General features: G+C 45.0%; 2 protein-coding genes across 2 annotated transcripts in view; one reads left to right on the forward strand and one right to left on the reverse strand.

The window, feature by feature from the left end:
* The window catches only part of TTC39B (tetratricopeptide repeat domain 39B), a 335062-nt gene that overhangs the window by 82738 nt on the left and 239110 nt on the right, over positions 1 to 13214 (forward strand). The gene's annotated exons all lie outside the window — the stretch shown is intronic.
* SNAPC3 (small nuclear RNA activating complex polypeptide 3) overlaps positions 1 to 13214 on the reverse strand; it is a 76657-nt gene that overhangs the window by 55071 nt on the left and 8372 nt on the right. The gene's annotated exons all lie outside the window — the stretch shown is intronic.

The raw sequence follows: 13214 nt of genomic DNA on the forward strand, positions 1-13214 counted from the left end.
ACGAAGAGGCGCACGCTTCTTAATACATTTATCGGTTCTTATGCTTTTTATGTGCGCCACAAAGAGAAATCTAGGCCAGCTTACATGCTGGAGCAGATTTCCACTGTAATTTGCATTAATTTGAGGCGTAAAACTTACGTCATAGCCGGGAAGGGGAGAGTATGGAGCAGGCTCACGGGCTGAGCCCATACCACACGGGTGTCGTATGATACAGCCGACCCTTCAGTGTAACGAGCTGGATCCCGCTAGTTTAACCCCTTAGATGCCGCTCTCAACAGCGACTGTGGCATCTAAGCCTTTAGAAAGAAGGGAGCAGCCTCCTCTGACAGGCCCCTTGCAGCACGATTGCGGGATGCCGATGGTTGTCATGGCAGCCTGGAGGGCTAATGGAGACCCCAAGACGTGCAATCTGTGTACTCCTAGTAAGCCCTGTCGGAGGGAGGGCTAAATAGGAGCCTGTCAAAATCAATATATACTTCAATGTATTAGTATTGCAGTATATAGTGCAAGCAAGTCCACTAGGGGGACTATAAAAAAAATAAAAGAAAAAAGGCAAAAAAAAAAAAAAGCAATATAAAAGTTTGTATTTTTTATTTTTCTTTACAATAAAAAGTTACAAAAAATTTTTTCCCTATTTTCCTCCTAAAGCATTGTAAAAATAAACAATTGGTATCACTGCATCCATAGGTCCGAACTATTAAAATTTTGTAAGAAAAAAATAAAATGTAAAAAAGACGCCAGAATGGATGTTTTCTGGTCGTCTCCTCTTAATTAACAAAAAAAATAAAACAAATAAGTAATGGCTCTCAGAATATGGCCACGCCAAACAAAATTTTTAACAAATTAGATTTTTCCTTGTAAAAGTAGTAAATCCCAAAAATTATATAAATTTGGTATCACCGCAGAATAAAGAGAACATGTCATTTTTAACAAAAGGTAAATGACTAAACACTAAAAACAAACAATGAAGGAATCAGTTTTTTTTTTTTCCCCCACTCCACAAAGAAATTTCTTCCAGTTTCCCAGTATATTATGTGATACAATAAATGGTGACAAACTACAACTCGTCCTGCGACCAATATGCCCTCACACAGCTAGATCGACAGAAAAATAAAATTATGGCTTTGAGAAGGTGGGAAGCAAAAAGCGAAAATTTAAATCCGAAAAATGGCTGCAGAAGCTAGGGGTAAGGCCTCACGAACATGTATTTGTGTCAGCAATTCACCCGCAAAAATGCAGATGAATTGCGGATCCATTTATACGACCGTGGTTTACAAGGACCGAATGGGGGCCGCAATTGTGGACCGCAAAAACTCAGGACAAGTCATTTAATGGTCTGCAATTGCGGTCCAGCCCCATTGAAATAAATGCACAACTTTTATGGGCATGTTCCGAGATTGTGGACGGCCCACGGATGACACTCCTCAGGCCGTCCGTGCCGTTGTCACGGACCATGCACACGGCTGCGGCCGTGTGCATGAGGCCTTAAAGATATACAGAATCACAGAAAAAAAATGGAGATGGAAAGAATATTAGGTAGAGGGAAAATGTTCTCTAGGGAGACAACCTGGCAGCACTGTACCCACAGGAATACAGCTCATCTTATTTAGGTCATAATGTTTGCTCTAATGAACCATTAATTATACTTCAAACTGACGTCCTTGAGGTAGAATACACTGAAAACGTGCAGTACAGTCAATTTAAAATGTGAGGAGAATAAGGAGTTGAAGCCTCTAGTCAAAGTCTAAAAATGCAAATTTGAGGGCAAAACCTCCCATTCACCACCACCACCTTCAAGTGATGCTTACAAGAGGAAGCTCAGATCTATACTGCTGTTTGCAGAATCATCAGTTTGGTGAGCTGTTTTGCCTGTACCTGCAGCATTGACAGTGTGAACAAGGCGGACATTTATGGGTGTATTCACACGGTACTATTTTGTCACACGGCTGAAAGCCGCACTGCAATATTGAATGTGTTTTTAGTGCGATTTGCTGCAGTTCGCACGGAAACTGCAGAAAATCGCGATTTAAAAAAACCTGCACGTGCACCGTGTGAAAACAACCTCAGAAATGTTTTTTCCGGATTTAAAAAATAATTCGTCTTAAAGGAACAGTGTCACCAAAATTTTTTTTTTTATATCACTTTTATGTTAGGGTTTTATTAAAAACGTTTATATTTATTTGTGTGTTTGTGTGTTACTTTTTTCTATTTTTACACTTTTTCTTCCCTATGGGGGCTGCCATTTTTTTTTCCATTTCTGTATGTGTCGATTAACGACACATACAGACATGGAATACGGCAGCTCCAGTCCCATAGGGACTGCGAACGGGGCCCGTTCCATCCACTATGGTGTACGCCGTGTGTGTGGGAACGGCGCATGCGCCGCTCCCACACAGTCCGATTTGAAATGCGCGCCGTCCGGCGCCATTTTCCTGTGGACCGGAAGTCGCGGCCGGGCAGTAAGATTACTACTTCCGGTCGCGGCTTCCGGACTTGTGCACATGGAGCAGCGGCAGCAGACTGAGCGAACGGACCGGAGGGAGCGGCGGCGACTGGAGCAGGTAAGTGATTTCTATGTATGTTCGTGTTTCAGTGTGTTTTACTAGTGTATGTAAACCTTCTACACTGTGTGTTAGCTCAAAAAATGGCGACACACAGTGTAGGAGGTTAGACCGTTCAATCCCCTCGTTTCTCCCGGCACTAGGCAGGATAAAGGAGGGGGGGATTCTCAGAGCTCACTAGAGCGAGGGATTTTTTCCCAATTTTGCAGCATAAACCAATGTGGTTGCTTTACCACATGCAATGCTGCAATTTTGGGAATTGCTCCATCTAGTGACCAGTGCTGGGAAATATTATAAATTGAATCCAATTTATAATATTTCCTGACTCGTGAAAAAAATAAAAAAAATTAGAACAATGTTTAATCACCTACACACTAATTTTTTTAACTAAAAAAAAAAAAAAAAAAAAAAAAAAAATACATGTTTTGCTAACAACACATTCCCTTTAAGGGCTAGAGTCAAAATGAGATATATATATTTTTTTTATCCTGTTCAAACCCGATGACCACAGTGGTTCCCTTCACGTCAATGCTTCAGACAGAGGGATAGCTAAAACAGCCCTTCAGTGCAAAGACCCTGCTAACTGCAACTAAGCCATTATCCGTTTCCCCACCTATAGACCATGTTCACATGATCTGGATTCTGTTCGGATTTACATGTGGATTCCATGCCTAAACATGGACAGGATCTGCTGCAAATTCTTCCGGCAGAGCATATGAACGTGTTTTGTTTCTTTCCCAACTCACTAGCTCCAGAGTAAATCTGCGCCAATTAATGATCGCAACGCATGTCCCACCATGCTCAATACTCCCACCGATTCTGCACTGAAAAGCTGTAGATTAGCTCCATTGAGCTTCAATGGCAGAAATCCTGGGCTTCTGCAAATCCTGACCATGTGAACATTTCCTTAGGACTCATGCACACTGCCACATAAAATAGATCTGTAATATGGTGCCCATAGGTTGCTATGGGTGCATACTGTACTCATATGCCCCCCGATTTCAAACCCCAACACGTGACATTATGAAGTTATACTTGTAGAGGTTATTACGGCACCTCACAGAGGAACCATTTGGCGGCAGTGCTTTCTGATCTAGCACGTGAACCCGATGTACAGGGTTTCTGCACGCAGCTTTGCCTTGTGTAAGCTCTTAAATCTAAATTTAGGGGCTTGAATGGAATCAAGTCTTTGTAAGTACAAAACAACCAACTACGCTTGTCATTAGAAGTTGGATAACCTACATACGCATTCCATCATATGACCGATACATGGATCACCAGACATAAAAAAATAAAATGAATTAATGCCTGGTTGAAGGAAACCAAACTGATTGGCCATACTTGTATCTCTGAGCAAACAACAGTCTATGACAATTACCTCAGCTAATTGCGTGGAAATTGATGAGGCCACATGGATCAAACGTGTAAAAAGTAAAACCGTCAAACCAAATAAGAAAAACTGATCAAAGGAAATTAGCGAGACTTCACCCTAAATCAGTGGATATATTAGGATTCATGAGCATGGTCTTGTTTGACACACAGTAACGCCAGTTGAAAACGACCGATGTGCCACCCGATAGTCTTCACGGACCATTCACTTCAGCTGGTGAAGATAGGACATGTCCTATCTTTCCACGGATCACTGACGGGACTCGGCTGGCGCATACGGTCATGTGCGTGAGGAATAGGTCTACAGTACACTGATGAACTTAAACATATATAGAAAACATGATTCTGCTTTTTTATGAATAAAGACAGATTCACACACAGCGTTTTACGGGCACGGACTTCCCATAGAAGTCTATGGGCGCTTTCCTAATTACGGAAGTATTGCTATGCGACACCAGGGGATTACACAAGTTTCCTCCCTGTTTTTTGTGGATCCGTAAACACAGATGTATTACACACCGTATTTACGGACACCCTTCCGTATATGCGGATTTACGGATCTGTATTTACAGACAGTATTTACGGATGGACGAAAAATATGGTCTTGTGCATGGGGCCTAAGGCACTATTTACACGACAGGGTCCGAGTGTTGCCCGATAAAAACAGCCGTTTTTCTCTGCCTTTTTGCATCCCTTCTACATCCGTTCCGGGCTATGTTTCCATTTTTAATGGCCGATTTTGACGTTTTTTTCTGAATTTGACAATTTTTTGCCACACACTGCCCCCCGTAGGTAGCACCACACACACAGCCCCCTGTATATAGCACTCCTGTAGATGGCACCCCCCCCCCCCTTCCTGTAGATAGCACCACTGTAGGGGACCGCTCCAGGAGAAGTCCCCGACTTCACTGTCCATATATGGACAGTGAAGTCAGAGACTTCACCTGGGGCAGAAACCCCGGCCTCGGCAATGCTGTGGCTAGGGATTAGGGATTCCGTTCCTACAGGAAGCAAAAAAAAACTGAAGAGGAGTAGAGAGTGAGCAAGCGGCAGAAAGCACGGCCGTCACTCGGGTCACATCCAAGTGACAGTCGTGCTTTACACTACCCGATACACTTCTATGGGAGCCGTGTGGCCGGAAGAACGGCCCAAAATAGGGCATGCTCCATATTTTGACGGCCCACCAAAAAAAAAAACGGCCGTGTGAATAGCTCCATTTGGGGTCTATTGTTCTTACTGTGGCCGTGTGACAGCCGTTAAATAAACGTCCGCCACACGGCCGAGTTTCCCGGTCGTGTGAATAGGGCCTAAGTAGACATCCTTCTATGTTCTATGTGGTGGAAACCCTACCAAGAGCACCCAATCATCTACACAGTGCCACAGATAATACCTTTACTTGTCTTTTTTTTTTTTAGGCTATGCAATTCATATCTATCCTTTGCAACGTCGCGTGCAAAGTACGAACAAAAAGCAAACTGCAAACAGCTGATCAGTGGGATGCCAAGAGTCGGAACCTCACCGATCTAAAATTGAAGGCCTAGCCTAAGGATAGGCCAACAACTTTAAAAATCCCAGATAACCTCTTTAAAAGTGCTGCTGACTTCTAGTTATTGTGTACCTTAAAAGCCAGGGAGGTTGTTCCCTGCAGAAACTTAATCCCAGGCTCAGCAGTTACCTGTCCGAGTCTAAAAGCCCACTTGGAAGCAGAGTCAACAAGTATCCAGGGGCGGTTCTAAAAAGAGCCCTCGGAACTCAACGCAATTGCAGTTGTGATCCCAGTGAGAGCAGATAGAAGGCTGCGCCTCTCGTCCCAGGCCACTGCGCTTAAAACCAATCAGCTGCTTGTCTACACACAGCCCAGGGCAAGCGGTTGTAAGAGAATTCTCATTGGCTGGACCATACAACAATAGTGCAGGGGCACGGCACTCCCTCTTCAGCTCAGCATTCAGTCTCATGCGCAATAACGAGGTTGATTTTAAAGCGTGGAAATGTCTTTACAGGCATTTGTTTTCAGGTATGCAAAAGGCTTGACTAATTAAAAAATTTCAAATTCCCATATACATTTAATATTAAAAATGCACACTAGGTGTGCATGCACGAACCTCCGAAGTCTTTTACTTTTTCAATGGGGACCTCCATAACTTCGTCACTCTATAACATGAATGCTGGCAGAATCTACGTTCCAGTATGGCAGACCACGTGACCACTGTGCGCCTGTTGGGAACTACATTTCCCAGGTGTACCTTTTACTCTCCTAAGTGTCCTGTACGCCGACAACAAGAAGCAGAGCTGAATGGCAAGCACTCCTGAACTGTGCATTCTCGCAGCACAGGGCGTGCGAGGCACAGGTCGAGCGAGGCACAGGGCGAGCGAGGCACAGGGCGAGCAAAGAGCAAGGAGAAAGCCGCTATACTGACAAAGCGGTGAAGATCTGCGCATGTTCAGCCTGCAGCAAAAAAACTACTGTAGGAGGTAACAGGGGGCAACCAGGTAATGCCAAACTAGGGATGGGGTATTTAATAGGGTGATATTTTTTAACAGGTTCATTTTTGTTAATTATTTGAAAAAAAAAAAATTTTTTAACAGTGATTGCATGGGACATAATTACGATGTTGGGAATGTCCCTTTAAAGAGGTTTTCTGGCACTTTTTTTCTGTACATACAAAACAGTTGTTAACGTTTTTTGTTTTTTTATAGCCAATGGCCTCCTGCGAGGCTCCAGAAAAAAAAAAGTAGAGTGGAGGCAACAGAAGTCGAAGTGGTATGATTCTTCCAAGCGTGCCTGTAGGGTGTGCCCCGAACCCACTTATGTATATATGTTAAGCACCTAATGTTATGTTAGGCAACTGTATCCGTATTAGGAGAAAAGGTTATTTTCCATAGAGCACTATGTATTTTGTACAGACGGGACCCCGTGAAGGCACATTAACGTCAGAGGTGGCATGCAGCCCCTTTAAAAAAAAAAAAAACACGGTAGGAGCCTAGCCTTTAAAAACAAAATTACGATTTTGATATAGTGACAGTTGGTGAGTGATTGAGGAAAGAGACAAAGAGTGATGCGTGTGGGATAAGCAGGAGAGGGAGAAAGAAGTCAGCACAGAGTGGGTGGATTCGCCGAGCGGGGCTTGAGACGCTGTTAGATAGCCGGGCAGGGCAAGAGCTGCCGGATCGTATAGCTGGGCAGGGCGAGAGCTGCCATATTGTATAGCAGGGCAGGGCGAGAGCTGCCGGATCGTATAGCCGGGCAGGGCTAGAGCTGCCGGATCGTATAGCCGGGCAGGGCTAGAGCTGCCGGATCGTGTAGCCGGGCAGGGCGAGAGCCAGTGTCTGACTGGAGTACCTTGGGCCCACCAGAGGAAAGAATTCTTGGGGCCCACCAGTCCGCTATGTAGAAATAATGCAACCACTCTTAATTGTGTAGCAAAACGTGCGTAGTAAACCAAAAGACCAATATTACCACCACATAGTGAGCAGATAGTGGTAGACACCAGTCCTAAACAAGCGCTCTGCAGACCATATAACTTAAAAGAGTTTTCCCATCTTAGACATTTATGGCATAGCCACAGGAAATGCCAAAAATGTCTGATAGATGCGGCTCCCAGCTCTGGTACCCGCAGCTATATCTAGAACTGACCGCGGAGACCAGTGGAGTGAGGGTCACGCGTGCGCACAGCTCTCTCCATTCTGTTCAATTGGAGTAACGGAAACAGTCGCGCAAGAGCTGCTCGGCTTTTTCCATAACAACCACACAACAGAAGATAGAGAGAGCTGCGCACACGTGTGATTCTCTCTCCACTGGTCTCCGCCTGGATTTTCCGGTCAGTTCTAGATATAATAGTTTAAAAATAATTTTATTATTGGTATTTTAAAAGAGATGGGCACTAATGCCAAAGAATCTAAGTACAGGCATTGGCAGTACAGATCATAGGTCCTTTGTGGAGTGTCTGACATATGATAATTCAAGGTTCACTGAGCTCATATGCCAATACAACACTACTAAGTTTAACCTTTTTTCATGGGTCAAACACCTTAACCTGTTAATCAGGAAATTGAAACGGAAGACGTTTTTCAAGACGCACGACAAGCGGCAATGTTACGAATTGGGGATTCTGGAGGAAGACCTTCCTCACGTCAGGGTACTTGAGGAGTTATGGGATGAGGGCCAGAGAGATTTGGTTGAGGGGCCCTTTACTGATTTAAGAATGCCCTCAACCAAGAACCCACCCCTTAACGATAACTCCTTGTTGGATGTGTTTTTGAAAATGGTCACTGACCAACTGAGTAGATTGGAGGCTGATAAATTACATGAGTCATAACCTATCGTGGGAGGAATTAGTGGCGCTTCAGAGCCTTGAGAATGATTCTGAAATCATAATTAAACCCTCTGACAAAGGGGGAAATTTGGTTATTATGGACCATAGTCCATACATAACTATGTGCATGAACATACTTAAGGACAAGGTATATTATGTCCTGGCTGAGAATCCAACGTATAATTTTCTGGCTGAGCTTAAAGAAATTGTGGTTGAGGCCAAGTGTGAGAAGATTATTGATGGTCATGAACTGGACTTTGTGGTGGGGAAAATGTCCTCAGGTGGCTACCTTTTATAGTCTCCCTAAGGTCCACAAAGGACTTCGTCCACTCAAAGGGAGACCGATTGTCTCGGGCATTGGGCGTTTATCCCAGAATGCCAATATCTAGGTTGATAAGATCCCGAGACCCTTTGTGACGGCAGTTCCATCATATGTCAGAGATACGATGGAAGTGTTGCGGAAACTAGAGGGTATTAGATGTGACCCCAATGTCCTTCTTGCCAGTCTCGATGTGGAGGCACTCTATAGCTCCATCCCCCATTCCTTGGTATGTGAAGCCATTGAATATTTCCTCCAGGATAGAGGAACCCACTTTCATGCACATAACCAATTTGTACTTAAGTTACTTAGGTTTGTTTTGGAACATCATTTTTTTCTCTTTGACCAAAATATCTTCCACCAGCTCAGGGGGGTTGCAATGGGCAGCCCTTGTGCCGCCACCTATGCTAACCTCTACCTGGGCTGGTGGGAGAGGGAATTTGTGTTCTGTGATAAAATGGATAAAATATACCTCCTCCATTATGATGTGGCTTAGGTTTATTTATTACGTCTTCATCCTGTGGTCAGAAACATCTGATGAGTTTAAGGAGTTTGTATCCGTTCTGAATATCAATAACCTCGACCTCTTTTTTACAGCTGAGATTCAGGAAAGGAATATTACATTCCTTGATATCAAGATAGCCAAGATCCGTCTTCCCTATATAGAGACAGAAATGTTCAGAAAAAGCACCGCAACTAATAATTTGCTCAGGTGGGATAACTGGCACCCTATACCCCTTAAAAGAGGTATACCTAAGGGGCAGTATATGAGGGCCAGATGAAACTGCACAACAATATCAGATTTCAAGACTTCAGCAAGAGGTCTGAAAAATAGGTTTAAACGGAGAGGCTATCCTAGTGGTGTACTTAAAACAGCTTACCAACATGCCCTTGGGGCAATAGGGAATCCCAAAATTCCCCCAGAGAAGGATGAAATTATCAGAGTCATAGGGACCTATGACTCTGCTCATCAGGACGTCAGGAGAATACTTACTTCCTACTGGGATATCCTGAAAGCAGATCCAGATGTGGGTAGTCTTGTTGGTGAGAGGCCCCAGATCACTTTTAAATGAGGTCGAAACATCAAAGATAGAATAGTACAGTCACCTTGACATGGGTAAAACTACAACCTAGCTATCATCAAACCTGAAGGGAACTTTTTGTTGTGGCCAATGCAAAGTTTGTAGCTCTATTTGGAACACCAAAACCTTTACGAGCAAAAGCACAGGAGAAACGTTTGATACAAGAACCTTTATAAACTGTTTGACTAAGGGGGTGGTATACCTATTGACCTGTATATGTTGGACACAATAGGTTGGAAAGACCAAGAGGGAATTTAAGCGAAGGGTGAGGTATCATATCTGTGACATTGCTAGGAGAGAAGACACATCAGTATCTCGACACGTGTGGGAACATTATTCAGGAGATCATACTGTCCCTATATTTCAGAGGATGGAACATGTTCGACCATCCGCAAGAGGTGGGGACTGGGATAGGAGAATTCTGCAGAAGGAGGCCCAGTGGATCTTCAGGATGCAAACCATCAAGTCACTGGAGCTCAATGAACAGATATCCTTCCTCCCATATATCTAATTTGGACATCAACCTAGAACTACAAAATCATATAGGTATCATTGTTCCCCCCTCGTAGCATGTTTCATTTATCATTTATCATCTACCTACCCTGCCTATTATTTAGGTCTACTTCAGCGTTATTTTCAGGTTTTGGAGAACGTATAAGATGAGTGGCCTCACTCAGTATTGCTGATTTATCTATTCGAGGCAGCTTCACACCGCACATACTTGTATTGATACGTATCTAATTGGTTAAGTTGAGGTGCTGTGTGTTTTCACCCTACTTAGTCCATCATGCTGCTCTCGCACTCTGAATGGCTCCTTTGCTTTATGCATCCCTTTCTACTTTAATTGTTCAGCGGTGTATGATGTAGCCGCCTGTAGCTCCCCTAGTGACTACCTGATGCTTGGTGCATCCATTTCATTGGACGCGACGTTACTAAGGAGGCCGCTCCAGCTGGTGGGCGTCAGTGTGACGTTTGACACACCGGTTGGTCGAGGTTCCGATGACGCGTATCATGTAGGCGGGGCTAAGCCTTAGAAGGCTCTTCAGTTTCCCCGGCGCGCACTAGGCCAGCCATCAGTGTGTAGTGCACGCCGGATAATACAAAAAAACAAACAGCTTAATATGTGCTGACCGGCAGTGAGAATATACTCATAGCAATTTATACCCCTAAGGACGCTCCCCTGTATCACAGGGCTGCAGCAACGCGTAGGGAAAGAAAATTTGCACCTCTTTGGCAAACAAACCAATGTTATAAGTGTTAAGGTTTTTGTTACTAGTGTTTCTGAGACATCCTAAAAAAAAACTTTTATTTGTGTATCGCTCTGGCAAACAGACCAGTAGTTTAGTTTACTACTCCTGTGCAGTGTTGTATCGGCATATGAGCTCAGTGAACTTTGAATTATCATATGGCAGACACTTCACAAAGGACTATGATCTGTGCTGCCAACGCCTGTACTCAGATTCTTAGGCATTAGTGCCCTTCTCTTTTAACCTCTTCACGCGCTGCGCCGCAACTGTACGTCCTGCAGAGGGCTTGCTTCCCGCATCAGAACACTTAATGGACAGTGTCCGGGAACCGGGAGGTCAGCTGTCCCTGACAGCTGACACTCCAGTCTTGCCGGTCAGCGGACCATCGCCGCTGATTTCGGCAATTAACCCCATAAATGCGGCAACAGATTGCGTTCGCTGCATTTAAGGAGTTTGAAGCACATTGGCAGCCCCCACTAAGTGATTGTGGGGGCTGCCGATGCTTGTCGTGGCAATCGGAGGCCAGACAATGACCTCCGGGTTGCTATGTATGGAAGCCTCGGAGGAGCAGCCTTCTGTGTTATACAAATAAAATGTATTAGAAATGAATTTCGGCAAAAAAAATAAAATTTGTAAATTTCACCTCTACTTTGCTTTAATTCCTGTGAAACGCCTCAAGGGTTAAAACACTTTGTGCATGCATATTTGAATACCTTGAGGGGTGCAGTTTTCAAAATGGGGTGACTTCTGGGGATTTTCTAATATATAAGGCCCTCAAAGCCACTTCAGAACTGAACTGGTCCCTGAAAAAAATGACCTTTTGAAATTTTCTTTAAAATATGAGAAAATCGCTGCTAAAGTTCTAAGCCTTGTGACATCCTAGAAAAATAAATGTTCAAAAAACGATGCAAACATAAAGCAGACATATGGGAAACGTTAACTAGTAACTATTTTGTGTGGTATTACTATCTGTTTTAGGCCTCATTTACACGAGCGTAAAATACGCGCGTGCGCCGCGCGTGCTTTTCACGCGTGACGTACGCACCTATATTACTCTATGGGACAGTGCAGACAGTACGTGTTTTTTGCGCAGCGCGAGTGCGTTGCGTAAAACTCACGACATGTTCTAAAATCGTGTGTTTGTCGCGCATCACGCACCCATTGAAGTCAATGGGTGCGTGAAAACCACGCATGGCACACGGATGCTCCTGCGTTGCATGCGCGAATTTCACGCATCACTTGTTCTGTCCATGCAAAAGAGTTTATAAAGCTGGACAAAGCAAACAAAAACCAGGAAGTGCTTGCGTTTTCACTGCGAGTGGGCTAGGCTGTGTCAGAGAAATTACACTCCACTGAGATTTGCTGCCATGCCGCGTGGGCTTGACGTAGAGCGCCTCATCAGCCTGGTCCAGAGCCATGGGGCTATTTGGGACACTCGCGCGGAGGCGTACCACGACCGCACGGTCAAGGAGGACGCCTGGGAGGAGGTAACAAAGGAGCTTTTTGGAGAGGAATGGGAGAGTGGCCGAACCCGGGACCGCAGTCGGTTGGGTGAGTATCATGTTTTTTCCTGCAATGCAATGTCATCCCTATTGAAGAACTGTGGGCCTGTATGAGTCTTCCGCGCAATTGCCCAATGACCTTTTGTGTAGCAGGCGCATCCCGTGTACCATGTCATTGGCAGGGTAGGGCCCCTCATTTTAGTGAGAGGGCAGAGTTCTTATGGCGTTATATTTGTTTTTCCTCCAACAGTCCAAGATATAAAAACACGGTGGCGGAGCTGCCGTGACCAATTCAGGAGAAATGGGGGAAAAGGGACGCAGCGTAGATGGGGGCTCGCGTAAGCGCCCCTACATGTATACCAAACAATTGATGTTCTTGAAGGACATTATGGAGATGCGCACGTAAGAGATTGTGCTTTTGCATGTGTTTAATGTGTGCGCGCCCATGTCCTGTTTTCCATCGTGTTGTTGTGGGCATTGTTCTATATTGTGTTCTAACGCTGTTTTCCCATTCCAGAACCACCGACAATTTGGAGGACACAGCTGAGGACACGGACATCGGCGAGTCTCTGCCGCAACCTCCTGCTGCCCATGTCCTGCCCCTTAGCCTGGAGCCGACACCCCTGGACCCCGCCCCTGTCCAGTCTGCACGGGCCGTCGCCTCTCCGGCTGAGGAGCGCCCCCTGCGTACCACCACTCGCCGGCGCCGTGCTCCACAGCCCTCCGCCAGTGTCCAAGTTGATAGCCGGGTGTTGGAAATTCTGAGCCGTGCCACGGATGAGGACGGCCAGGACTTCTTTG

Source organism: Rhinoderma darwinii, chromosome 1 (genome assembly GCF_050947455.1).
Source record: "Rhinoderma darwinii isolate aRhiDar2 chromosome 1, aRhiDar2.hap1, whole genome shotgun sequence".
Classification (NCBI taxonomy): Eukaryota; Metazoa; Chordata; class Amphibia; order Anura; family Rhinodermatidae; genus Rhinoderma; species Rhinoderma darwinii.